This window comes from Acanthochromis polyacanthus, chromosome 6 (assembly GCF_021347895.1).
Source record: "Acanthochromis polyacanthus isolate Apoly-LR-REF ecotype Palm Island chromosome 6, KAUST_Apoly_ChrSc, whole genome shotgun sequence".
Lineage (NCBI taxonomy): Eukaryota > Metazoa > Chordata > Actinopteri > Pomacentridae > Acanthochromis > Acanthochromis polyacanthus.
Window position 1 is genome coordinate 33,563,882 of NC_067118.1, and position 27,301 is coordinate 33,591,182.

At 38.8% G+C, this 27,301-nt stretch overlaps 1 protein-coding gene across 1 annotated transcript in view; it reads left to right on the plus strand.

Annotated features, from left to right (window-relative positions):
* opn7b (opsin 7, group member b) overlaps positions 1–27,301 on the plus strand; it is a 58,995-nt gene that overhangs the window by 14,866 nt on the left and 16,828 nt on the right. The window contains exon 2 of the mRNA XM_022190175.2: positions 19,944–20,082. The gene's annotated coding sequence lies outside the window, so the exon portion shown is untranslated. The remainder of the gene's footprint in view (positions 1–19,943; positions 20,083–27,301) is intronic.

A 27,301-nucleotide genomic window follows, 5' to 3' on the forward strand; every position in this document is an offset into this window, starting at 1 on the left:
TCTTCCCCACATGCCCACTACTGCAACTGTGAAGTTCATTAAAACCAAAAGCCAACACAAAGACACATAATTGAATTATTTTTCCTTTGAAATGAATATGAAGTAGCTTCTATTTTGATTTCAGCTAGAGCTCATTATTTTACTCAAAACAAATGGCACATTTTAAGCGAATGCAGAAAAGTCCAATTAATCTTTGTTTCCTTCCATTGTACGATTGCACAGCGTGAGGCTTTCATAGAGGAGTATTTAGGACAAAACTCTTAAAAATATAAGAAAAGAAAAAAACTGTAAGTGAGCACTGCAATTAGAATTTTGGTGTTCTACAATCGCCTTTATGAAATAATCAGCACAGGAAATAAAAGCTTGGCTTAACTACAACTATCCCCACAGCTAAATTTATTTATTAAAACAATTCATCTTAAAATGTGTTTTTTTTTTTTCAGTTTGCTGTTAAAATTGTGTAGGTGCCTGTGGCTCCAGTGGTAGAATGGCTCATCCACTAATTAAAGGTTGGTGGTTTAATCTCCAGCTTCTTCCTGAGCCAAGATGTCGCTGGGCGAGACAAATGTATTACCACAATGTGACTTAATTATACTGCTTCTATCTCATTCCTCATGCACAACTGAAACAAATATCTGTACATTGGTTTACACATTGCATTGCTTGCTGTAATCAGCTAGCCTCCATAGCCATCTACAAGTAACTCTGCAGATGGCTAACTCTGTTCAGTGCGTCACCCCTGGCTGGAAGAGCTTTCAGTCCTCTCTGCCTTGTAGCATCTGGTTTCGGTTCTGTAATTTGAAATTGCACACTTTTTTGTTTACTCCTGCACTCTATTTGCACTACATATAAAATATTTTAACACTTGTACACTTTTTACATAGGGCAGTTTGCATTTTATATTTTTCTTGTTGTTTATTTTTATTGACTGAACATTTTTGCTTATTTATCTGTATTTATGGTGGTGGGAACTGTACTCTTCCTGCTGTAGCAACCAGATTTCCCCTCAGGGATTAATAAAGTATTTCTATTCTATTCTATTCTATTCTATGAATTTATGTCACCTTTATAAAAGTTGATATTCATGTCCACAAGTCAAATGACACTATATGTCAAGTACGTTCTGGCAGCACTCATGACACGGCTCTTGGGATGACAGTGTCGAACTGCTAGTTTGTCAGATGCTTCACTATTTTAGTCCAGACTGAAATATCTCAACATCTGCCCATGACATGGCCCACTGGATGAATCTCTCCGATTTAATGACCCCCTGACTTTTCCTTATCCACAACATGATGACTTAAGCAATCTCAGCTTCAGTTTCTGGTTAATCGTTTGCAAACGTAGAATGCAAAAGGCCGAACTTGAACAATCAATTAGGGATAGATCGATTATCAGCCGGTCTGATTATCGTGGCTGATATTTGCAATTTTTCCAATTATTGGTGACTGATTATTGATAAATTAAATGCGCTACTTCAGGTCTGATGCAGTCTTGTCTCTCTCTCTCTCTGTAACACAGATACTGCAAAGACTGAACAAGAAACGCAAGCTGTTGTCACAAATCAGGGAATTAGCCTCTCTTGCAGTGGTTAGGGCTATGCTAGCGGCTAAGGTCAAGTTAGAAGGCAGTAGCAAATTACCGTGCAACAGAGTCTAGAAAACAGTAATTAACGATGCTTTAACATCTGGACCTTAGTAGACAAAAAGTGTGAAAGCTGAAGAAAATAGACAATAACAGCAGACTTAACTGCAAGAGACAAAGTAATCAGTCTCAGTCAATTCAACAGTAACAGAAGAGACCGTCCTATTTCAATTTTACATATTCATTCTAGTCAACGCCCAATGTGACATTTATTTTTCAGTTTGTTTAATTGCTTTTGTTGTTGTTGTTGTTTCTGTGTCGGGGTTATCACACCTACTTGTAAATAACATCCATTACGCTATTGCAATGTTGGACCGAAATTGTTTGTATTTGGTAGAACCACCAGATTCATTTCTTCAAGGTTACATTTATTGAGCAAAATGTCACATATAATTAAGACAATTCCCTACTGTAGCTACATGGTTGAACACCTCCATTTGGATTTTGTCATATCAACAACACAAACAACAGGAAATAAATTAGAAAGATCGCATTAATGCTTCCATTCTGTCTGCTTTTTAGGCAGTTTCTTTCAGCTGAACTCTTGTAACACAGTTTAGTCTATTGCTCAGCTCCCATGTAGAAGTTAAACAATACGTTTGCACACTTCACATCCATCCTTCTGCCATTTCTCCCCAGAGACATCCTGAGGGAACAAATTCCTCTCTCTGTGGCAGGTTTGCATCGTTCTCTTGACACTCAGAACAAAGTCTTTAGCACTGAGCACTTTATCAAAGTGAAGTTGTCTTTCAGGTTTTTAGGCCTTATTTCAATTTTATTTATTCTACCTTTATTTACTTTATGCATATGCACATGAGCATATGCATGTGAGTGGAAAAAAGAGTGTTTGAGGTGAATAAAATGAGCGTGTATTTGTATGCTTGTAAGTAAGGTCTGAAGTGATCAGCAACAGTCAACTACTGTTGGAGTTTAACGTTGAAGGCGGTGAGTGGGGTGTTTTGTAAGGTGTTCCAGTTGTTAGCTGCTGCAAAGCGAAAGCAGTTACAACCAAAAATAGTAGAAGTATTGGAGATGATGAGCTAGTTGTATTCACCAGACCTAGTGCAATATGAATTATTACCGAGGTGAAGAAGAGAAGACAGGTAGGGAGGTCTCTTGCCCAGAATATCCAAGTGGAAACTTACAATGCTTATAATGCATTCTGTGTCTGCTAACCACTTTTCTTGTCTGTTTATGGCCTTTGTTACCTTACAATTTGTCTAGAAAATCTGGAAGGTATTTTGGCATCATATCTAAAAAGATAAAGTGCTTGAACCCAAACCCACATTTGCACTTAAAACAATCAATGTTTAGTATTATAATATGACAGCAAGGACTTTGCCAATCAAAACAGGATGATGATTGAGAGTATTTCTGCTGTTGTCTGTATTATGAGTTACAGTTCTGGGCTGTCTGATCCTCTGAATGAGAGACAGTACCAGACTCTCGTATCAAACACAGAAGTGGCTGTTCGCTGGCGCAAATGTGGGGAGGGTAATCAGAAAGCGTATGTGCAAAATAAACAGTTTAGTTCTCTTTCCTCTTGTAAACTGGAACAAAAACACAGTTGTCCAAGTTTCAAGCCTGATATTGGATTACTCTGGTCCTAATTACTATTGCTATATCATCAAGTTTTAGTGTGTAATTCTATGGCCCTGAGCCTTTCAAAACAAGCGACAACCTTCCGGGCTGAAAAATAAAGTCAAACGAAGGTGCCAAAATCTGCACTTCCTCGAGGGGCACCTTGAGGCTTGCTCCAAAAGTGAGTCAGTCCCCACAGACCCCCATGTTAAAATGTCCAACTTTACATCAGCACATGTTTGGAGCCCGGTACAAAAACAGTTTTCGTCTCTACAGCTAACTTTCCCATTCCTGACAACTGTTTGGGGGTGAATTTTTCAAAAACAAATTGCATTAAAGCTTATGGATATGTATAGGTAATGGTCTGGCTACAGTCCATGGCCCAGAGAAATTTACATGGACCACACTTAGCTTCAAAAGTGCTCTTCAGGAAACCTCTGGCTGACATCACAGAAGGTTTGTTCTACTAAATATGCAGAAATATGTTAAAAACGTACTTCAACAAGGAAAACAAAGGTGATATCTTTTACATAAGATAGCTGTATCTGAAATGTTTTCAAACTGTTCAGTTTTACAAGAGTAAATTAATTAAGGATTACAGCTATTAGTGTAAATGGTAAATGTATGTCTGGTTACAACAAACACCTAGCTGAGAACAAATGTGAGAAAACTGGGCTGTGTCTCATGCAATAGATGAGACGGTAGCTTAAAAGTTGTTCAACACGACTACTCCTACTACTGCTGCTGTTAACTAAAAATAAAATAAAATCACTGTAATTAAGCTGTATAAAATAATAATAATAAAGTAGGCACATTCTTGAGTTAAATGAAGAGTTCTGTACCACTCTCTTCTTATTCTTTTAATAAAATTTAAAATTTCTTCCAGTAAAATATAAAGTTACTTGCTGCACCCAAGCCTCATGTAAATGTGCTTAAAAGTCTAAGCTTTACTAATTTTATTTCCAAAGTCAATGTCCATGTCTCCTCAAGTTTAAAAGGTTGATTTCGGGTTTTGGTGAAACTGTTTGTTGTGGTCAGAGTCTGACACTGGGCCCTGTGTGTCGTATAAAAGCATTTGTATGATCAGTCATTTTTTCCCGTAGCACTGGTCAGTTGAGCAGTTCACAGTTAAAAGAGGAACAACAGCACCATTGTTTTTATGCCCTCTCAGTGATATCCTCGTGGAGAGTGGAAGGTCAAACGCTTGATTTCTGCACAATCTTTGAATTTTGAGCACAGCATTGATCTGAATTGTTCGATCGTTATCATCTGACCAGATGACAAGACCCGAGACTTGCCTTGGGTAGCAGTGATAATGTCTGTGTTCCTTTTAACTATTTTCTGCATGGCTTTATAAACTTACTTAATATCCATGCACTGAGACAAATTCCAGTCCAAGGCTGACTACTTGCCAGTGTAACATGAATAAACAGTTTTGTGTATTACAAGCAGTTTAACAGGCAGACAATTGTTGGGAAGAACAATGAGGACATAGTTCACCACAAGTTGTGCTCTTCCTGTAAATGGATTGCAAAGAATTGGATTATACAGTCATTTGAGTGTACTGCTGAAAAGTGCAAAAGTTCGACAAGTTTGACTTCTTTTACAGACTGTTTTGTTGGAAACTTGGGACTTTGATCCTGTTTTCATCTTTTGCTTTTCACCATAAGCCAAACTGAAAAGTAAAGGTAAAGAGCTGCTGCTAACAGTCAAAGTGAAAGGGCTGCAGTTTCCCTGGGAGTTCTTGGCTCATTGTTTATGTGTTTGCATACAAAGAGACCTTATGGTACAGAAGGTGAATCTCATTGAAACTGCATACTTTCAGCTCCCTTTTTTTTATGTCTCTCTGCATATTTTCATAATGCTTTTAGGCAGAAAATGTGATAACCAGGAAAATATCTGTAAGACTAAGATCAGGTCCTTGCCTAGTGGTCGTATATGAGGCTCTGCTCAAATCCGCCATCAGCAGAGTAACAGTCCTGTGCCTCCTGGGACTTGTATCCTCTGTAACACTACGCACAGAGTGACTGACAGCTTGTTCTGATATGAAGGTTAGCTGAGAATGTGTCAGTGTATGGATCTGGAGCCTTTTGACAAAGATGCCTGCAATGCTTTTTGCCGGCGTGTCTTGTTTCTTTACGTGGATCTAAACAAACCTAATCTGATGGGGTTTTTTATCTGATGTGTACTGATGGGTGACACAATGGGTGCTTTTTTAAAAACAGGAAAGTGATGATGGTGTGATTTGGTGACAAGATATGCAGCATTTAGTGTCCTCAGCAGCATCACTCACAAGCACTCCAACATAAAGTGTCGTGCTCCTCTCATGCAGATGTGTTAAAAGAAATTTTCATCTGACAGTCCCATAAGTGGTTCCAGAGGCCCTGACCTTATCCTGAATTTAATGTAGCGAGGTGGCCATGGAGTGCTTTTTTTTTTTTTTTTTTTTAACTTCTTTTTATTTGGAAATGTACACGCTCATAATGACAAGATGCTTACAATACATATTTCCACTTTTTTTTATAATGAAACAAGGGAACCCCCCCCCCCCAAAAAAAAAAAAAAAAGAAAAAAAAGAACACAAAAGAACAAAAAAAAAAAAAAAAAAAAAACCCAGGACACATAATTCAATGTATAAAGGTTGGTATGACAGAGATAACAACAACTAAGCATTTTCAGGTGAGGATACACTATACCTTATTTTATATATACAAATATGTGTGGGATATAACTGTTAAGTATGCCAAGTATACATAAATAATAAAGAGTAAGGTTATAAAACACGACATGTACATACAAGAAACAGATATAGATAGAATGTTGAGATGGACTGGGATTGGGGTAAGACAGGTATCCCTTACAAAAGGAGCCAGCTAAATGCTGTCAGGTAAGACATCTAGTCCCCCTACATATGATAGAATTGGGTCCCATATTAAATTAAATTTACTCTTATTTCCTCTTAGTGAATATTTTATCTTTTCTAGTTGAATAAAATTCATCAAGTCGCTCAACCATGTGGATAATTTGGGTGGATTTGATGATTTCCAGTGTAGTAATATTCTTCTGCGTGCAAGCAGTGTTGTAAAGGCAATAATGTTTTTGTGTCTTTTCCTTAGGTCAGAATGTTGTTTTTCTATAATACCAAATAAAGCTACTGTGGCATCAGTCATCAGGTTAACTCCAAGTGCCCCTGACAGCATTTTAAAAATTCCTGTCCAAAAGGTTACCAGAGCAGGGCAAGACCAAAACATATGAGTTAAATTGGCAGGACCATAGCTACATCTGTCACATCTATTACTTAGTTGGGGGTATATTTTAGCAAGTTTTTCTTTGGAGAGATGAACCCGATGGAGAACCTTAAACTGTATGATATTCAGTCTGGCACAAGAAGTACTGTCATTTACTCTTTGTAGAGCACACCTCCAGATATCTTCTTCTATGACCTCTCCTAATTCCCTCTCCCAGTCTGCCTTAATTTTTTGAAGGGACACATTTTTAATGGAAGCAATATAAGAGCATATCTTAGAAATCAGACATTTTGAAGTAGCAGAGAGTTGCAGTATGATATCAAGACCTGGGGTAGATGGGATGTTTGGAAAGTTGGGGTCATGGTGCTGAAAAAAATGCCGAATTTGAAAGTAGCGGAATAAACTGGATTGGGGGAGACTAAATTTACGTGAGAGATCCTCAAAACTAGCAAATATACCATTAATGTACATGTCTTTAAATTTAGAAATACCATGTCTTTGCCACATTAAAAATGCGGAGTCTGATACAGCAGGGGGAAAGAGATGGTTATTACAAATAGGACTTATTTTAAGAAACTGATGGAACCCAAAATGTTTCCTACATTGGATCCATATTCGGAGGGTATTATAAACAACTGGGTTTTTCGTCAGTTGTGAAAATGAGAGGGGAAGGCTGGAGGTAACCAGTGCTGAAAGTGATGTTGAGATACAAGATGTGGCTTCTAGCTGACACCAATCCATATCTGGAGTGTGCAGCCAATACAGAATCTTTTGGATATTTGCAGCCCAGTAATAATGACAAAGACTTGGCAAGGCCAAACCACCCTGAGTTCTTGGCCTCTGCAATAATTCTAACCTAACTCTAGGGTTTTTACCGTTCCATAAAAAGGAGACGAAAGCCCTATCAATCAATTTGAAAAAAGATTTGGGCAAGTATAGAGGGACACACTGAAACACATACAGAAATTTTGGAAGCACGTTCATTTTAATACAATTAATTTTTCCTGCCAAAGTCAGATTAAGTGTTTTCCATTTCTTTAAATCTTCTTTAACTTTTTCATACAGTGACAACAAATTTTCATGATACAAAGTCTGAAAATCTCTGGTAATTTTAATACCTAAATATTTAAAGCCGACTTTAGATATTTGGAAGGGGAAATTATCTTCCTCTATATGGAGAGCCAGGTCGTTAACAGGAAAGTACACGCTTTTACTAAAGTTTATCTTATAGCCGGAGAATATACCAAATCTCTTCAGCAAGTCAATAATACAAGGAACACTTCTGATAGGATCAGTTACATAAAGTAACAAATCATCTGCGTATAAAGATAAACGGTGCTCTACCCCTCCTCTTTGAATTCCACTGATTGATATTAATGACCTAAGTGCAATAGATAAGGGTTCTATGGCTAAAGCGAACAACAGCGGGCTGATTGGACACCCCTGACGGGTCCCCCTAAAAAGCTGGAAGAGACAGGATCGTTTATTATCTGTGATTACGGAGGCTTTTGGAGAAGTATATAAAAGTTTTATCCAGGAAATGAAATTAGGACCATAACCAAATTTCTTTAAACATGTAAATAAAAACTCCCACTCCACTCTATCAAAGGCTTTCTCTGCGTCCAGCGAGATAACCACTTCTGGAGACTCACTGGACGCAGGAGAATAAATTATATTTAAAAGTCGACGAATATTTGTAAACAAATGTCTTTTTGCAATAAAACCTGTTTGTTCAGCAGAGATCACATCATTTTTTTATGCATTTCTTTCAATTCCTACTCCATAGTTCCCAGCAAAAAAGCAGTTATTTAGAAGGAGTCCATTCGATCAAGTTCGGATCAAGCACTGGCTTCACTCATTGAATACAATAATTTCAAATCCATTATCAGATCTTATTAGATTTATCTTTAAACGTCAAGTAACTTAAGATTGGATCGAAGTTTAACTGTGATCATTTCACTAGAGTTCAGCGGTGTTACAGAGTAATACTACGTTCTATAGGATTAAAAGTAATTTGCTAAACCAGAAAGACATAAAGGCAGCTTAGAAAGCCTGATCATTACTCATGATTAAAATTATACTTTGAAACTCTCTGTCAAACACCTGAGACTCACTCTTGTTTGTCTCAAAATGCCACTGCTTGTTTTCCTTCCTTCCAGCTGCTTCATGGCATTAGATAAGATAGATAGATAGATAGATAGATAGATAGATAGATAGATAGATAGATAGATAGATAGATAGATAGATAGATAGATAGATAGATAGATAGATAGATAGATAGATAGAATGGGGTGACGATCAGTCAAAATTCTAATTATATTTGATTACACACTTAAACACTGAACTTTAATGTATCTCATTTACAATAACTGTTCTGTTATAAGTCTCTTTTGTATGGGAAGGAGAGCAGTGCAGATGATTTATTGCTGCTCTCTTGTGTGCTGGCTTTTACACTCAACACATTACCTTCAAATGGTTGAAAGTGCTGCTAAAGCAAAAGGTAGCTTTTTATTCAGGCCGCCTTGATCCATCTTTGTGAGCTTTGTTTCCTTCAACTGGTGTTTTTTGTCTTGTTTATTTTTTTGTGCTGTGTGGTGCAAAACAGTACATTAGTACACAACTCTGATTTATTCACCAAGCTTAAGCATGAAGCCATGTCGACAGAAGAAACAACATTTCATGTCTTTAAGAACTTACAACCACATACCATACAACCATACCCCTTAGATGACCCATTGATACCATACAACCACAGCACCGGAAGGACTGCAAATGAATGCTATCTCATACACGTATCTCACAGACAGTTATGAAAGAACTGTCATTGCCAAATGTTTTAACTACTGTAAGTGGAGGGAATCCACTGTAATTGTCACTTTAAACACTGGCAGTGCAACAACTGAAAGCCTGCTTTGTAATTCACCAGCAGTGTTTGTTTTGACAAGTTATCAGCCTAATATAAGCAGCCAGCTGGCTGGCCAGCGTTAGGCTGAATAAAGCAGAATTTATACACTGTTCAGTCAACTTTCAAGGCTTTCTATTTTCATAACCAGAGATAATAACTCCTCAGCAAACAACAAGCCAGAACTCAGATCTGTGTCAGAAATATCCAGATTCAGCTACCAAGTATTCACTAAGAATGAACAATTTCTCAGCCACAATGTTAAAAGCCATGACAGGTAATGGCATTGACTGTTTCTTAAAAAAGCAATGCTGGGAAATTTTGGAACGTGGCATTCATTCAAAGCTCCCCTTGGCAACAACATCCCCAATAGGACAACGTGATCTACCACACTGCTAAAAACAATTAGGATGGCTCGAGATGGCTTGACTTGGACTCCAAATTCCCCAGGACTGATTGAGAATCTGGGCTGCTCAGTGGCGTAGTGGTTAGCACTTTCGCCTTGCAGCAAGAAGATCCCTGGTTCGAATCCCGGGGTGGGCCTGGGATCTTTCTGCATGGAGTTTGCATGTTCTCCCTGAGCATGCGTGGGTTTTCTCCGGGTACTCCGGCTTCCTCCCACAGTCCAAAAATATGCTGAGGTTAATTGAGTACTCTAAATTGCCCGTAGGTGTGAATGTGAGTGTGAGTGTTCGTCTGTGTATGTAGCCCTGCGACAGACTGGCGACCTGTCCTGGGTGTCCCCTGCCTTCGCCCGAGTCAGCTGGGCTAGGCTCCAGCTCCCCCCGCGACCCTAATGAGGATAAAGCGGTGTATAGAGGATGGATGATTGAGAATCTGCCAGACACCACAGGACATGATTAAAGGCATGGAAATACACAGTATTAGACACGTTTCAATGTTGTGGCAGATTGGTGTAAATGACAGTTTTTCTACCTTGCAATGCCATTGAGGTGACCAGAACTGTATGCACTCATTGTATTAGACTGTTCAGTACAAAAAAACGTCACATACCCCCAAACTTAACCCGATTTGTTCAGCTGCTCATGTTAGCTTCTTTATATATACAACACGGTCTCACGGGGATTCGTGAAACTGTTACGTAAATTTTTTGTTTCTTTTTCGTGCGCACCAACACGATTTCGTCATGTTTTTCGTGCCGCTCACCACGAAATGTTTTTCGTGTTGCTCACAACGAAACCCGCTGTGGTAATCACAGCTGAAAGTGGTTTATACCAGCGGATTCATGACGATCTAAGCTGTCCATCGGCGTATACTGCTTGTGTGATCGCGTTTGCGGCCGCCGGCCGCCGGACATTCTTGAAATTCCTATGCAAATTGGAAAAAAAAAAAAAAAAAAAAAAAAAAAAAAAAAAAAAAGGTAAGTGTACCACCGGGTTATGGTTATGGTTAGGGTTATGGTTAGGGACGATGTCATGCAAAATATAGCGTTGGATTCGCCATGGTTTTACATTAAAAATATAATACACACATTCGTTTGAAATACGTTCTGGGTGGCACGAAAAGTCCGCCGTTTAAAATACATTGGTGCGCATTTCGTGGTGAGCGGCACGAAAAACATGACGAAATCGTGTTGGTGCGCACGAAACCGAAACTAAAACTTACGTGACAGTTTCACGAATCCTCGTGAGATCGGGCTGATATATAAGCATTGCCCTAAACAATGCCTGTACAAACTGCAGCCAGGATGCTAAAGAATGCTGAACAGACTGTTTGGGGGCTTTGGGAATCACCAGATTCAATCATGCACAATACTATAGACACACGAAGCCAGGCCAAGAATAGTTCCTGGCCGTAGAGGGATTTTGGCATAAGATGGTAGACTAGTAAGAAGAGAGCAATGTCATCCCTACAGCCAGGTGTTAGCACTGCTAAAATATACACAATAGAATGCATTTTTCTACAGTTCCATTCTTCGTGAACGAAAACATAGCAATGCGTCCATATTTTTCAGGGATCAGCTGTTTAATTTTTTTTTTTTAATTAAGATTGATTACACAAATTAGTTACTTCATTGATTTACTTCAGCAAAGCATTTCCTGTTGTAAGGAAGTGGTCAATAAACTGTGAAATAACACATACAAGGGGTGAGGAAATGAATGCTCTAATTAATGTAAATGCACATGCAGTGCATAAAGTGAACATAATTCGAAAAAGGACTGCTGTAAGCAATAGAAGAGAAAAATGACCAGTGTTATGTTGTGTGCCGTGAGTTAAAATGAAATGGCAAATTCGAAGTAAGTGCAATCTGCTATTTGTTCTGTTGTTCAGCAAATCAGTTAATGGTTTCACCTCTATTGTGGTTTGTTTTGATTTGCTTTAGTTTTTGATTCCTCATATTGTTCTTGCTTTTGGTCCATTTAGTTACGTTTGAAAAGCTGTTTAATTCAAGGAAATGAAGGAGTAAAAGGTATAAATAGTTAATTACTGAAACTACAATGCTGATGGGATTTAATCATGGGATGTTATACATTATGGAATGTGTTTTTGCTAAAGATAACTTATAGTAGGACAGTAGGACTTTTGGTTTGTTCCCAAAATTTGTTTAAAAAAAACAGAGAGAGAGAGAGAGAGAGAGAGAGAGAAAAGAAAAAGGAAGAAACAATCATCTTATTGAGCAAAAACAGGTATTTACCTTAAATTATTTAATCTCCAGATTTTTTATTAGTTCTCATAATTTCTTGAAGTATTTACTTCACGGACAAGTTTTAACTGAGGATACAATTACAAATCAAAGGCGAAACAGAAGGGATGCTTCTTAAATTATTTGACAATCAGCAACTCGCCTGTGAGGATTTTGATTGTCAAATAATTTATGCAGCAAAAATGCCAAATATTAATCTTCTAAAATTGGAAGATTTGCTTAATCTCTGTTTTCTATTACTGTAACTTGAATAAATTTTGATTTGTAGTGATTTTCAAAAAATTCCATGCACAGGATCATTTAGCATTTAAAGTTAGAAAATGTTGATAAGCTTTTGTTGTTGTTGTTGACCAAAGAATGAATTGATTTAACGTGAAAATATTCAGCAGATTAATCAATAATATAAATGCCTATTGAGGCATGAGGGATTTAACTCAGAGTTCTGGTTGCACTGAAGGAAAAACGGCAAACATAAAATTTTAAAGAAAGCATGAGTATGTGATCATTTTATTGCTCATTCATCACAGAAAATGGATACCGCAGTTCTGAAGTAACACTAAAAATCGTCTAGCCTTTATGTATGAAAGCTCTGCATAAAGGTAGATGTGGTGCTGAGCAAATTGTGGGAGCTCTGGATTGCAGCATTATCAGTGACAGTTTTACTCTTACTTAATATTAAACTGATTAATATTTATCCACTTCCTAATGAAGACAAGAGACCTCTAACTTCCTAATGCCTGCAAGCTTCACAGTTGGGCTGGAGTTCACCTGGGATTCAATGCAAAGGCTTCTGCTGTAATGACCCGCAGATTTTTTATTGTGCTTCTCCTCTATGAGTGATGATGCTACATTATTTGAAACAAGCCATTAATTTCCCTGTAATTAGAATGTCGTCTCGTGGTCCTACAATAATCACAATAACCATCTTTGGAAAAAGTATGACTTACATACAAGACATTTAATATGCGTGAGTATCTATTACGTAAGTGTTCCTAATATGCTAATGTCCTCGACCTTAAATCTACATCATGTTGGTGTACTCCAACATAGGAAATGTCCCAAGAAAGTGATTATGAAACTTATCAATATGCTGTATTGTTCCAGAATAGATCCACATACAACGGCAATTGGTCTCCAATAACCCTGAAAGTTGGAGCATGACAGGTGGTCATGAGTCATGTTCACATAACTGTTTAATAATGAGTCAGGCTTTTGCTTAAAAACAAGTTGTTCTTTTCATGCATCATCGATTCTGAACGGATGATACATTGATTATGGATGGCTTAAGGAGTGGAGGGGGAGTGACACAGTCTTCTCCAGGATTGTGAGCACGTATCCCCCATCTGACAGTGTGTAGGGGTGTGTAGGAGTGTGTGTGTGTGTTTATCTGCCCCTTTGTCTGTTTGCCCCACCAGGTCCTGCACCTGTCTTTTGACTTGGCTCGCTCTCTTCTAACTGTTGAACTTGCCGAGCTAATCTTGCCCTGGCATGCTGCTACGTCAGTGTTGTTTGTATACTGTCAGCAGTGGGACGCCGTTTCAGAGAGCTTTGTTTTCACTGAGATCTCAGCATGCCAGCTAAGACAAGAAGAGCTCTGGCTGGGCTCCCGTCATCCACATGCCAGAAACAGGAGCTCAGACATGCTGCGAAAACCGTCTTGTCATTCCTCTTTCTTTTCTCACTGTCTCACCGAAGTCCTGAGTCATGTATAAGCTGCAATGCCTGCCTCATTTCAGCTCTGCATGTCCAACCAGCGTGGCGATCGCTGCTCTTCACAGCTACTCTTTATAGATTTGCATACATGAGCTTCCATATGGTGACAATTGCTCTTGTAAGTTGCTTCTGATAGGTTTGCCTTTGGGCCCTGAAGACCACCATCAAAGAAGGGCAGTGTCAGAGAAGCAGCCACAAAATCTAATCAGAGATCCTCTGCTCATATCTCTGCTATATAAATAGTAGAACTGGTCTGAGGCTAGAAACACTCCATTCTTTTTATCACCTCGGCTGCAGTTTCTGTACCAGAAGAAGATGAACAGTAGGAGACTGTAAATTGACTATAAACTGCTGTCAGGTATATTCTCAAGAATGATAGCCATTATTGCAGAGGGAGAGGTAGTCATGAGGAGAGAATGGTGGGCAAGATGGATCTGAAGTTGAAACCAATACGACAGGCAAAAGGAGCCCTGAGCAACATTTACTTCATTTTGCTTGAAGTTATACATCATGCGTTCAGTTTGTGTAGCTGAAGTGGAATGGGTATTTGTCTGAGGATGTTTCTTTGTAATCAGAGCACAGAAACATGGATAGGGGGTATGTACTTTAGACTCAAAGCCCAGTGAGACCCATTTGCGGTTCGATGAAGAAAATTTACTTAATTAAAAATCACAAAAAAATGAAAAATCTATATCCACCCTGCAAATGTTCAACTGTTTAAAAAAATATCCTCCAGACATGTTTTAATTAAATTAAAAATAATTCAGTCTGCCATTCAGGGACTCAATTATATGATGGTTTCTGTCCAAGAAACAACCCAGTTAGAAATTCTTACATTCTTAAAATTCTATATATGAATTTATTTACTTACTATGAGAAAGGTAAAGCAGGACTCACAAAGGTTAACACTTAAATATTTACCAAGAGAGATGCATGAAAAACAGCCAAACTAAGGCTCAGTCTTTGATTTTCAACATATTGCTTTGATTTTTCTCTCTGTCAAGAGACCTTCCATTGATACAATTCAATGCAATAGTCAGTATTCAAATTGTATTAACATTAATGCAGTATAACGAACTGCACTGCACATAAACAAAAGCAAATGTGAATTTCAGTCAATCAAATCACATGAAAAACGAAAAGTACATACAGCATTAGTGTTTGGCATCCTCGCTCTGACCTCATTTAAGTTTCCCTAAGGAGCCCACAAGATCCAGATCAGAACCTTTAGGTGTATTCTAGGGTGGAAGTGAGGCTTCCCAAATGCTGACAGCAGCGCCAGCTTCAGCAAGCATGAGCAAAGTTTTCAGGTGAGCGGTGTACGCAGGCATGCAGCAAAAGAATGAGAAAGAGCGCTGATGATGTGCTGCCCTGAATAAAAGAGGCAGTGCTAGATATGTGTTGCAGCAACAAAGGTCTTGTCATCTTAATGCAGACTGGAGTTGAGTTGCCTGAACTAGCTCAACAGCTTTGTTACATTCATGTATGATGTTTCATTGGGCAAGTACACTTCTGACATGAAACTAACATAAAATCTGACCTGTAAAATCTGAGCAAACCTACGGAAACATGTGGGCAGTGCAGCAATGATGTAATGGTCATGACTGTATGTATGGAGCGCACAACAAGGCAGTGAGCCAAACACAGTTCCGATGAAAATAAAGAGAAAGTTTGCCAACAGAACTCAAAACAGTATTACAGCAGTTAAAACACAGCATATCCATAACCCTAATAAACGACTGAGCCACTCGTCCACACCTGTACGATATACAAATGCAAATGTACATTATTTTTGCGCTAAGAACAATTTTCTCTGCTTTGCTCATAACACTGATTTGTGGAGCTGTCAACACATTTTGAAACATAAACAGATTTTTGCCTGTTGACAGAGTCTTTGCTTCACCTGTGACAGATTTTTTTCTCATCTATATTCTCTGCGTGCACCTCTTTCAGCGTGTAATAAGATTCAGGTTTGAGGTTGTCTATTTGCCAAACACCTGCCTGTTGTTTGTGATACAGTTTGCTGTGATGGTTGGCTGGAGAATTGCCCATCAAAGTGAAATGTTTTCCCCTCCCGGTACCATGCAGTTACCATATTGAGATTACTACATTTAAATGTAAACACAGCCAATTATTCATTTATATACTGTAAATATATATCCAAGCCATCTCACAAATCTTCCATCAACAGAGAGGCTGAAAAGAATAAAGAGACAGTAAAAGTGCAAGTATGAAGGATACGGCACCAATTATATATAACAGACAAGATGATATATGGAGGAGGAAGTTGTTTGTTGTCCTTTAGCTTCAAACATGAGACATGGCAGGAGCTTTAAATGGTGTTGCTGAACCCTGGTTTTCCGAAAGCTATTAAAAGTAAACAATCAAAAACTGTTCCTTTGAGAAATGAAGCCCCCAAGACCAACTTGTTTATTTCCGCACACATCTCTATTGGATCTGTTGTCACAATGAAAAATGCTCCTCTGAGATATGGAAATGTCTGAGGCCTGCCTTTGCAGTGGGCAGCAGCTCGGCTTGAAGTGAGCAGATGGGAGAGTAAAAGTTACTAGAGTCACTTGTGGCATTTAAGACAACAAAACGAGCACCAAGAGAGAATGCCAATATTTGAGCATTGCGCTGTTTTGGAGGCACTTGTGTGCGCAAACAGACGAGTGTACAAATGGATGGAAAAGGTGGGAGGACAAGAGACAGCTGCAACACATGGAATTTACATGAAGATGAGTGAATGTTTGGATTTAAAAGGCAAGTTTTGGCTGAAATGGATGAATGACTACAACATGGAGTATTAGGAGGAGGAGTAATTGAAGGGTAGATAGAGGAGAAGATGAAGAGACAACAGCATTCCATGTAGCTGGAAGCAAGTTTAAGTCACAAACAGTCATGTGGTGTTATGCACAAATGAGCTGTGCAAAATGTGCATTTGGTGGCACGTGATGTAGAAAATGTCTTTGGGCAGTTAATGTCACTATATGCCATAGATTGCTTTATGTGCCATCACATAAAAGAAGCGCTTATTTGTGAAAATTACGACTACTGAGAAGCAGTACTTTAGGGGTTTGCGAGGATTTCATGACCACAGAGTCACTCACAGAGTTTGCAGCACATTACATAATCACTATCATCTCCATCTTCTTTCATGTCGACTGAGAAGAAGCCCCAGTGCTTGTGCTCGTACCTTCAATAATTTAAGGGCCATTTTGTCTCATCATTTTCCACCTGTTCACCTTCCAAGGTGAGGCTTGAATCAAGACATTAGTATTCACCAGACTGACAGGCAGAGTATTGGCCCTTTCTTTTCTTGGGGGGAATTGCAGAAGGAGTCAATCATTTTTGACAATCTCAGGGAACAGATGATTGGCAAGGCGTCTTCTAGGAGTCATTTAAACTTTAAATGATTCCAGAAAAATGGCGATGGGTCTTCACTTAGAAAATCCTCGATGCAAGCCTTTTTAAAGTAGCTGAAAATGCAGTAAAAATGATGTCATAGTCATGTTACAAATGACCCTAAGGGATGTTGCTTTGGTCAGAATGAATGAATGTCAACCTAATGTTTGCTTTCTAACTACAAAAAATCACACTGTCAAGTATTCGTTATGGAATATTGTATATTATGATTTTATTATCTCATCTCTAACTTAATTACCATTTATCAAAAATAAATAATTCTCCTTATTTTTGCATGTGTTTCGAGAAGCAACACTGAAAATTAAACAATACAGAAATTCATTACACACACTACTCCAATGAGATTGTGTCCGTTTGTTTCCAGAGAGAGAAAATTTGTTGATATTTGGAATATCGTTTAACCTAAATCAAGAAATAAACAAAATACATTATTTTAATGCCAATGATAATAATTACACAGGACTGATCTGTCACTGTAATCACATAAACAGCATACCAAGTCAGCATAACTGATATTTGTAGTATTTGCATGTCATTTAGTAAGATTTAGTTAGTGATGTGGTAATTTAATAAAAACAGTTGATGATCATGTGTAAATGCATTTGTGTGCAAGACTCCTGAAATCAGGGGGTGCAGATTTAGCAACGTGTCTGTCCTGCTGCTTTAAAACTGCTGCAAGAATTCAACAAACTAAACATGGAGCTTTTCGACGGGATAGTATCGATCAATGCAGAATGATTTACTGATGTTCCTGCCTCATAAAAAATAAAAGTTTGAATATTTAGTTGAGTAAGTGTCACCAGATTCTTGTTGGCATCTCAGGTCAAAACTGAATTTCCCTTCGAGGATGAATAAAGTGATTGTATTCTATGATCCTATTCTATTCTAAACGTCATTCACATTTCCCATGGAATTCTCAACAACCCCATTTTCCCCGCCTCATTTGAGTGAACCTTCTTCCTTCTCACTCCTCTTCTTCCATCTCTGCTTCTCATGCACGTTTGGCACTAATATAATATACAGTGCAAAAATGAATTTGAAGCTCAGGAAATCATCCAAATATCACAACTTTGAATACACTGGATGTAGTTTTGAATACCCACAAGAATGTAGAGACATTTAAACTAATAGTCAGTTTCCACAAATAGGAAGGTTTTATTAAATAGAACACCTGAAATCTGAAGAAATCTGAGAGTCTTTAAGACATGGTTCAGTGGATGACCCAAATACAGATGACCAGACAGGAAGAGAAAGTTTGGAGACTTTATCGCCAGGTGAAAGGATCCTACAAATCCTACTGGATTTGCAGTGCAGGTAAACAAATCCAAAGGGGCATTGAGGCAGGTCAGAAACAGGCAGTGGATCAGAAGAGGTGCAGTAAGCATGAACAGAAAACAGGAACATGTAGAAATAGATAGTTTTAAAAACCAGGAAATGTAGAAATTTAGCAGAACCAGCTAATCCTTTCTTGTAAAATCAATGTGAGATTAGAAGTTTTGCTAATTCAAAGACGTTCAATATAGAATGTTTAGTTTGTAGCATATTAAATGCCATCATATGCCTTGGAGTTCAGAAAATCCAATCTTGGGTGAAAATCACTGTCTATCTTTAAGTTATAGCTATTTCGTTACATACTGAATTACAAATGTTTTCCTGTATATGCAAACTAAACTGTACTTTTAAGTTTAATAGCATTTAAAGCACTATATCTCCTGAGTGAATTAACATTTTAAAGCCACAGCAACACTGACACACTGGTATGAGACAAGTGGAAACAAACAGGCAGAGCTAGTGGGTAAATGAGAACAGACATCTACTTTAAGTGGATGGGGAACCTGAAAGGGAAACGCAGGAAAACGGGTTACTGCAGGACCGATGTGACAAGATCTGCTGCAGAACGCAGCCTGCAGAGAGCTCTTCAGTCAGACAACAACTTATTATTTGCCAGTCATTAATTACTCTAATAAGAGACCTGCTGCTGGGAACTTTTGTCGTTTTAAGGATGGAAAACGATGGTCAGAGAAGCTTCTACCTCAATGTATTGCATACGACTGTTTACTATTTCAAAAGAGATCAAACTTTTGTAACATTGTGTCGCTGTGCAATCTGAGTCAGAACCATTCGCTGAAGCGTGCAAATTCATTTGGATGCAAGCGAAATGCTGCACTGTAGAGCAGAGCTGCCTCAAAAGAAGAGCAGCGATGCAACAAAAGCAAACTAAGATGTACGGAATACAAAAGTTCACAATAAAGAAGGGATCATATTTCAGTCCACTTCATATATGTTATATATAATTCAAAATGCTAATCTAGGGAAAAAATGTGACTCTGAAAACTTCTAAAAAGTGCACATGAACACATGACATCAAAAATATTGATGCCGTCAGCCTTTTGGTGGTTGTTGAAGAGATTCACAGTCCTAAAGTCACAGATGCTTGACTACTGTACTGGCTGTGTTTGGTTCCACCATCAATGTGCGAATGGCAACAGAATGTTCACAACAGAGGCAGATCAACTGAGATATACACAAGTCTGCAACACCCAGATCTGTGTGCTCCTTTTTCACTGGAAAGGCAACAATACCAGGGGGATGAAAGAGAGAAAAGCAAAGTTTGTGTGAGAAACCAGATTAAAATGACTGCAGGGAAAACATGAGGATGAAAGTTGAAGACACAAAATGGTGGAGGGGAAGGGGAGAGAAGGGGTGAATCCGAAAGGTTTTTTTTTTTTTCACTTTTTCTTGTTTTGTTTCCTCTCTCACTAAGGACCAAACTGCAGGAAGTGCCAAGAGGAATGGAACTGAGGATCGGAGGGAACAAGTCAAAATAGAGCCCCAAAAGGCAGATTCCACTCCACTTGATCATCAAAAATGGACACGTTATCGATGAAGTGAAGCCGTCAGAGGTGATGTAGATCAAGTCTGGAATATGAATTGCACCCAACACTGAAAATACAACTGCTGACACTTACTGCCAATGTTGCAAGTTAGAAGCTATCACCAACTGTGACATTTATTGTGAGTTATGATATCCGTTACATTGACATTTTTGAGTTTCTCACTCCCCTGTTGTGTTTTTTTGAGTTGGACCGGTGCCGTGACCAGAGTGAGCTCAGCGTGAGCTAACCTTTCAAATCTAAAATGACTCCCCGTGAAGGTCATACCTGTGTGTCCTACTGCAAATGATTTATCAGGAGTGTCTTCTCCAGTCTATGCAACAGGAGAGCAGCCAAAAAAAGAAAACATGCATCAGCATTTGTTTCTGGGTTATGGAGAGGAGAATAAATTCAGAGTTTTGATTATACAAGGGTAAGAGGCGAAACACTGAGGAAGAGCAAAACAGAAGCTTGATAGTTGGAATAGAGGAGGAGCTTTCTTAGTCTTCTGTATCTTTCTCATCAGTAATATCTGGGGGAAAAAGATAATCACTCATGTCCTGTTTACATAATCATGCTTATTTGTTGTAACTGGTTCCCACTGTATCATTTCTTTGAGTGCAGACTTTGCTCAGCTCTTGAAAACGCCTGAATGTTTGTAGCACTATGAAAAGTCCAGAGCTGATATCGGGAACAATTTAGGTCACCGTAGCAAGACTTAGACTCGTTATTCATGAGTCTAACTTGACTTGTAATGGCTCATTAAATGCCCAGTTCAAAGAAACTTGCTCTCAGACCGCAACTTTGGAGTATATTTCCTATCTCATCTATCTTTGACCTTGAAAAGTGAATCAATTCCTTTATTTCAACAAGGTTGAAATAATGTAACACCAGTACTCATGACTCAATCAGAAAACCCCTTTTTCCTCCAGCTGATACAATAGTAAGCTATTCAGCTTCATAAAAACCCAACAACCATGAATATCTTATGGAGGCAGCCTGCGATGCTGAGGATTGATTTTCAAGGTTTAAAATGATTGCATCCGTAGCTCTGGAGGCTGGCTTATATATTTTCTTTTTCTTCTTTTTTTCTAGTTTTAGATTACTTATTTAAATGTGCACTAGAAATGATATTCAACAAATGCACGACAGAGTAAAGATATGAGCATTCGACAGCTAGGTGTTTAAACAGTGTTTAGAAGTATTTGCGCTCCACTTCGGTCCAAGTTATGATGAAAACTATATTTATTGTTCCTCCAGTCTGCACTCGGTCATTTGTTATTCATCAGATAGCTTTATGCCTATGAGACTATGCCAACTGCATATTGGAGATAGTGCCTCTGAAGAATAACAGTAACACATGAAAGGAATAAGAAGCATGCAGTGATAAATTATGGTTTTGGATTGAGGAGGATATATGCCAGCTGGATGAGTGATGACTTGTGGAAATGAATGAGGCGATCAGCATTAAATCACATGCAATGTCTTGGCACGTTGATACAGCACTGAGGAACAATGAGGATGGATTTAATGTAGTAGAAAAATTATGTATGAGAGAGTGTGATAAACCCTAAAGTTGAGGTTTCACAGGTCGGCTCACAGGTTGTCTGGGACCCGTGGGAGACTCACTTAATATGTGTCCTTGACTCATGTCAGTTTGTAGATGGTAAAGGACAAAGATATTTAGCATAGTGTTAAGGCAGAAACACAGAGTAGCTGTGCTGACCTGGAATTTGATAATGCAGTTGATCAGTATCTCAATGGGTGTCTCATTTCTTTTGATTTCTTCAACAAATACTGTTTAGTTTTTTTTTTTAAATCAACATAATGAGGGGAGTTTTACAATGAAAAAAGTCTGTCAACTACACAGAAAAACAATTTCATTTTGGTTCCCCTTAATTCCCTTCTCAGAATCAATTTATGTCCATTTTAAGCAACTCAAAGCACGCGGCAGAGATCAGGAAAGTAGATTAAGTACAAAAAGAGTCAACACTGACTGTGATGAGCAGTAGCCCAAACCTACAAGCACACTGAATGCTGCTCATGAAACCTGCTGTTGGATAAAATAGAAAAATAATAGCAAGCAATCACAATTCTGGCAGTACTTTCCTACAGAATATATTGAGTAAACACAAATGCATTTTGGTGAAGGCACGGTTGCCCGTTGGTGTGCAATGACAATGATTAACGTACTGTTTAACTGAATCAGGCACACATTCAAAGTCACTTTCTGTAGTCCAGAGACGTCCAAAGTCATGTCCATCATGTCCATGAGGGATGCTGCTGCTGTCTTTCCTCCAGCTCACTGCTTCAAGCTGCCAATTTCCACCACCAATCTACTCTGCATCGCCCTTACCATACTTGATATGCTCATCTGCACACTGTTTGAATCTTACTCACCAGCTATACATGCAGTACATTTAATGTCAGAGCTTTACATCATAACACTAAACTTATGAATCAGTTTCAGTGTAAGCTTGTATTCTCTATGTATCATCTATCTTATCATGCATGTATCCAGTTGTGTGTTATATGTTCCTTGCTCCCCACCTGCCTCTTCTCCCACACCCTCCCCCTCTTCTGTCCCTCTCAACCCACCGGCCAGCGGTAGATCCGTCCCTCCCATGTGAGCCAGGTTCTGCTCAAGATTTCGTTCCGTTAAAAGGGAGTTTTTTCTTGCCACAGTCACCTTAGGGCTTGCTCTGGGGGTTCAGGCATATGGGTTCTGTAAAGTGTCTTGAAACAATTTGAATTGTAATTGCTGCTATGCAAATAAAATTGAATTGAACTGAACTGTATTTTCAGATATGCTCCAAAAACACTGGGAAAGTGGACAGGAAAATGAGGGGCTAATTGCTTTAGGTGGGGTAGAGGAAGATAAGCCTGACAGTAAAGGTGTCTAGTTGAAATCATTAATGGAAACACATGGGATCAGTGTATGGGAGACATAGAAATCTGTTTCCTAGATATATTCAGGAGAAAACCTCACTTTCGGTTGTATCTGTCTCTCTTAAACTTTTTACCCGATTTTGCATCCTACACAGTTATTCAATGACATGTGTGTGCTGGGTGGATGTTTTCAATAGTACTAAATTGTCCCTTTGTCCCCTTTTATATGGGTAATCTCCATCATTCTGCTTTCAATCCTGCACTTCTGACAGTTTCAGTTATAGGATTTCTCTCATCCTTCACTTGTCCTCGCTTATTTGTTCCAGCCTCCAATTCTTTTACAGCGATCTCCACCTCCCTCAGTCTCCTTGACAATTTTGCCCTCGCTCTTTCTTTCTGGCACTGCAAGTGTGCATCTGCATGTCTGTGTCTGCGTAGACTGTAAGTTCCATTTGTATGACAGCAGGGCTTAAGTTGTCACAGACGTCCTCTACAATGATTAGCCTCAATTCCGCCATTCAGCTTCAGGCTGACAGTCACTTTATGACTTTCCGTCACTCTTTATCGCACTTTCTCCCCTCTCAAACTAATGGGGTGAGCAAGGGTTCCTCTCCTGCTCCGCTTCCCTCCTCTGCCTCTTGTTCACTTGAAGAGTCTCTCTTCATCCTCTCAGACTGTTAATCCAGTCTTGCCCTATGCACCCCTGACAAGAACAGATTGTGGAAAGGGAAGTAGGCAGTGATGTAAATATCCAGTCAGGAAGGTCTAGTCTTACCGCGTGATTTTTTTACTTTTACATTTACAGTCTGCAACATCACTGCTCACACTGTGATGTCACTCTTCGTTGAACACTCATCTCCCAAATGTCAAATTTTCCACAGTTAAACAGGAACCCAACCCATTTCTTACTCAACGGAGAAGCAAGCCACAACCACATATTGCATAAAAAGGTGTAAAGCCTCTTGTGGCTCCAAAGGGGCCTCTGCAAACCAGATAAATTGGTTTAAATGGTGTCACTCGTGTCAGGGTCAAATGGGAATAAAGACTGAAGTTTGAAATATAAAACTATCTGGAGGAGCTGGTTAAGATAGAAGGATAGTTACCGGAATTTCTTAGTCTTTTCCTCATTTCTGCTCAATGCTAAATTAGCTGTTGCCACACACCCAAAGTCTCACAATGAATTGTCTGTACAATAGTTGTGTTTTGAATACTGCAGTCACTTGCTTTTTTGATTGTTTGTTTAGTTTTACAGTAAAGAACGGAGAATCCATGAAAAGAACCCAGCGTGAAGTGGCAGCAACATAACTTGTAGTAAAGCATGCATTTATCAATACGCTGTATATAAATTGGTTTTCTGAAAATCTTTTTTGAAAAAAATCAAAAGTCACAGTACGGCAAGGAAGAACAGACAATAGTTTTAAATATTGATCTGTCAGATAAATAGACTGTCAAATATGTAAACGCTATTTCAAGAATTCTAACCAAACGTTTTCTATCACATACTCCCTGAAGAATTGAATCTTCAAGAATGCTTGTACACTGGAACAATGACAGATTGTATACATTATGGGAGAACTGGGATATATACTGACATATTAATGTGTTTCTTATGTATTCAACCTCTCTGGTAAAGGTCAACACCATCCTTCAGCATTTGAAACAAACTTTAAGGTGTAAAGTCTAACTAAAATGAAAATCCCTTCAATTAAATGAAAACAGATGATTTTCTATAAAATATCGTGTTTTATAGAATATAAAATGTCAGTTCAATCAACCAGTTTTAGCTGAAGGGTGAGTCAGGCAATTCACATCATAAACTGAACTTTTTAATCATCCACTGCCAGTGAAAAACACCTGTGGAATATGGCTCAAGACAGCTGCAGACGCCTTGATCTCCTGAGGATACTGTTATGTTTGCATGACATGAGTGTCAGTTTGATAAAGATCTAACCAGCATGCATTGTGCTGATGATCGATTTGAGCTTCTCTGCAGCTGTGTGGACAAACGTGAATATGCTTTTATAGAGGAGGAAGCCAGGAAACCAGTATATACACAGACTTATACAGTGTCATCACATTGTGTGAAAAACACAAAAGAACTCCTGCTGAAAAGCTGAGAAATGTATATTTTTTTTATTATTTGCAGACATTTAGAGAAGACTTACTGATAATCCAACCATGATGCGAAGCCTGAATAAAAATATTTAGATGCTAAATGAGGCCTTGAAAACTCTAACAGAAATTCTGCTCGGCTTTCATCTGCAGTCCATTTGCTCCAAATGCTCAGAAACACACACAAAGTCAAGTATAAATTTCTGAGTGCACTACCAAGAACACATTTCTTTCATTATTACTCACACAACCCAATTTCCAATCGCTGCATCTTGGCAAACTTGAATTTTACTTTCGGCAATGGACAGGGGAAAAAAAGAGAAAGTAATATCTTATCTTCATTTTTTTTGAGATATTCCTGTGGAGCTGCAGAGATGCTGAAAGGGCAACAAGCTTTAGGAAGCTGAGTTAGAGGAGAAAAGAAAACGGAAGACGTAAACATCATTTAGTTTATGGCGATGAATGCGAGATTGCCGGTCGACAAGTTGAATGAACATGCAACCTACGCAAGACATGAGAAGTACTGAAAGTGCAGCATATTTTCTGCTTTATAACCATATTTCATAACGGGAATATGCCAGATTGTTACTGAGTAGGAAAGAGTTGAAGATAGGGAGCACTTAAAAGTGTTGTGTGCTTGTAGTGAATGATGTGAACGCTTCTTTCATCACTCGGTTCCACCAGCGGACATCATTAACTCTCTCAACCTCATAACAATCACAGAGGGCTTCATTAATGTCTCATCATCCCGAAATCTAAATGAGCTTAAGTTGTTTTAGCAAATGCAGAGCAGGAAAAAGACTGGACTGGAGATAGAGTTAAATGTTAAATGTATTCCATTTTACTAACCCTGCACATTTTGTATATATGGATAACAGATAAACTAATAAAGTCTGCTTTGGTCATAATGTTGACATGTTAATTCCCTCATTAGTTACACTACATCTGTGCACATCGTGTATTTTTGCATGAAACAAGTATACTCTTTATGCGTTTTTGATTTATGTGTGAACTCATCGGCTGGTGTGACATCTTAAGCTACCTTCAGGGCCTTTTAAAGCATCTTGACACCCTGTCCTTTCTGTCCGCAGTCATCAGACCTCAGCCTTGTTAAACAGCAGTGGAAACACATAAGTGAAAAGGCAAGGCTGGTGTACCATCATAAAACAAGACACTCTTTGTGGCCACGTTAAGAGTCCTGGCATGATCATGATTCAGGAAAAAGTACCTATAGAGAATGTTGCAGCAAACACAACCTATGACATACTCCAAAAGGAAAATCATTAACCCCTATGGCAACCCCTGCTATTAAACCCATTATGGTAAGGTTGGCAAGTGCAGCACAATCACCAAAGAGGTTTTCTGGCACTACTGTGACCAAAATAGTTGCAGAATTTGTTGTGCTTCATTTCTGTTGCATCAAATTTGGCAGAGAGGCAGTTTTTAGAACAGCTTTAAGAACATCAGTGTCCCTGACTCATTGTTAAAAGTGTCATTTTTGGTCTGATTCACATCATTTTTGCTGGAGTTTTCCAAATCTTCCTCTGGCCTTGTGAGAAGGATAAGAAGATTTACTGCATTTCAAATTTCTCACAAGTGTTTCTGATTCATAGAGCAAGGCTTTTCATTCTGGCCTCGCAGTGCTGGAGCTTCTATTGACTAAATATCAAAGGTTTTTCAGGTGGAAGTTTGAAAAATATAGCCTGGAGCTTTACAGTATAAATTGCATGTATTAACGAAACAGGGAAATAATGACTGATAACATTAAAGTGATCATTTATACATGGGAAATTAGAAAAGCAGCATTTTGTAGATTTAATTTAGGTGGTGCATACGTGGTGCAGGGCTGCTCAGTGGTGTAGCTGTTAGCACTTTCGCCTTGCAGCAAGAAGATCCCTGGTTCGAATCCCGGGGTGGGCCTGGGATCTTTCTGCATGGAGTTTGCATGTTCTCCCTGTGCATGCGTGGGTTTCCTCCGGGCACTCCGGCTTCCTCCCACAGTCCAAAAATATGCTGAGGTTAATTGAGTACTCTAAATTGCCCGTAGGTGTGAATGTGAGTGTGATTTGTCTGTATATGTAGCCCTGTGACAGACTGGCGACCTGTCCAGGGTGTCCCCTGCCTTCGCCCGAGTCAGCTGGGATAGGCTCCAGCACCCCCTGCAACCCTAGCGGGGATAAAGCGGTGTATAGAGGATGGATGGATGGATATGTGGTGCAAATAGCAGACACACATATCTAAATCCATA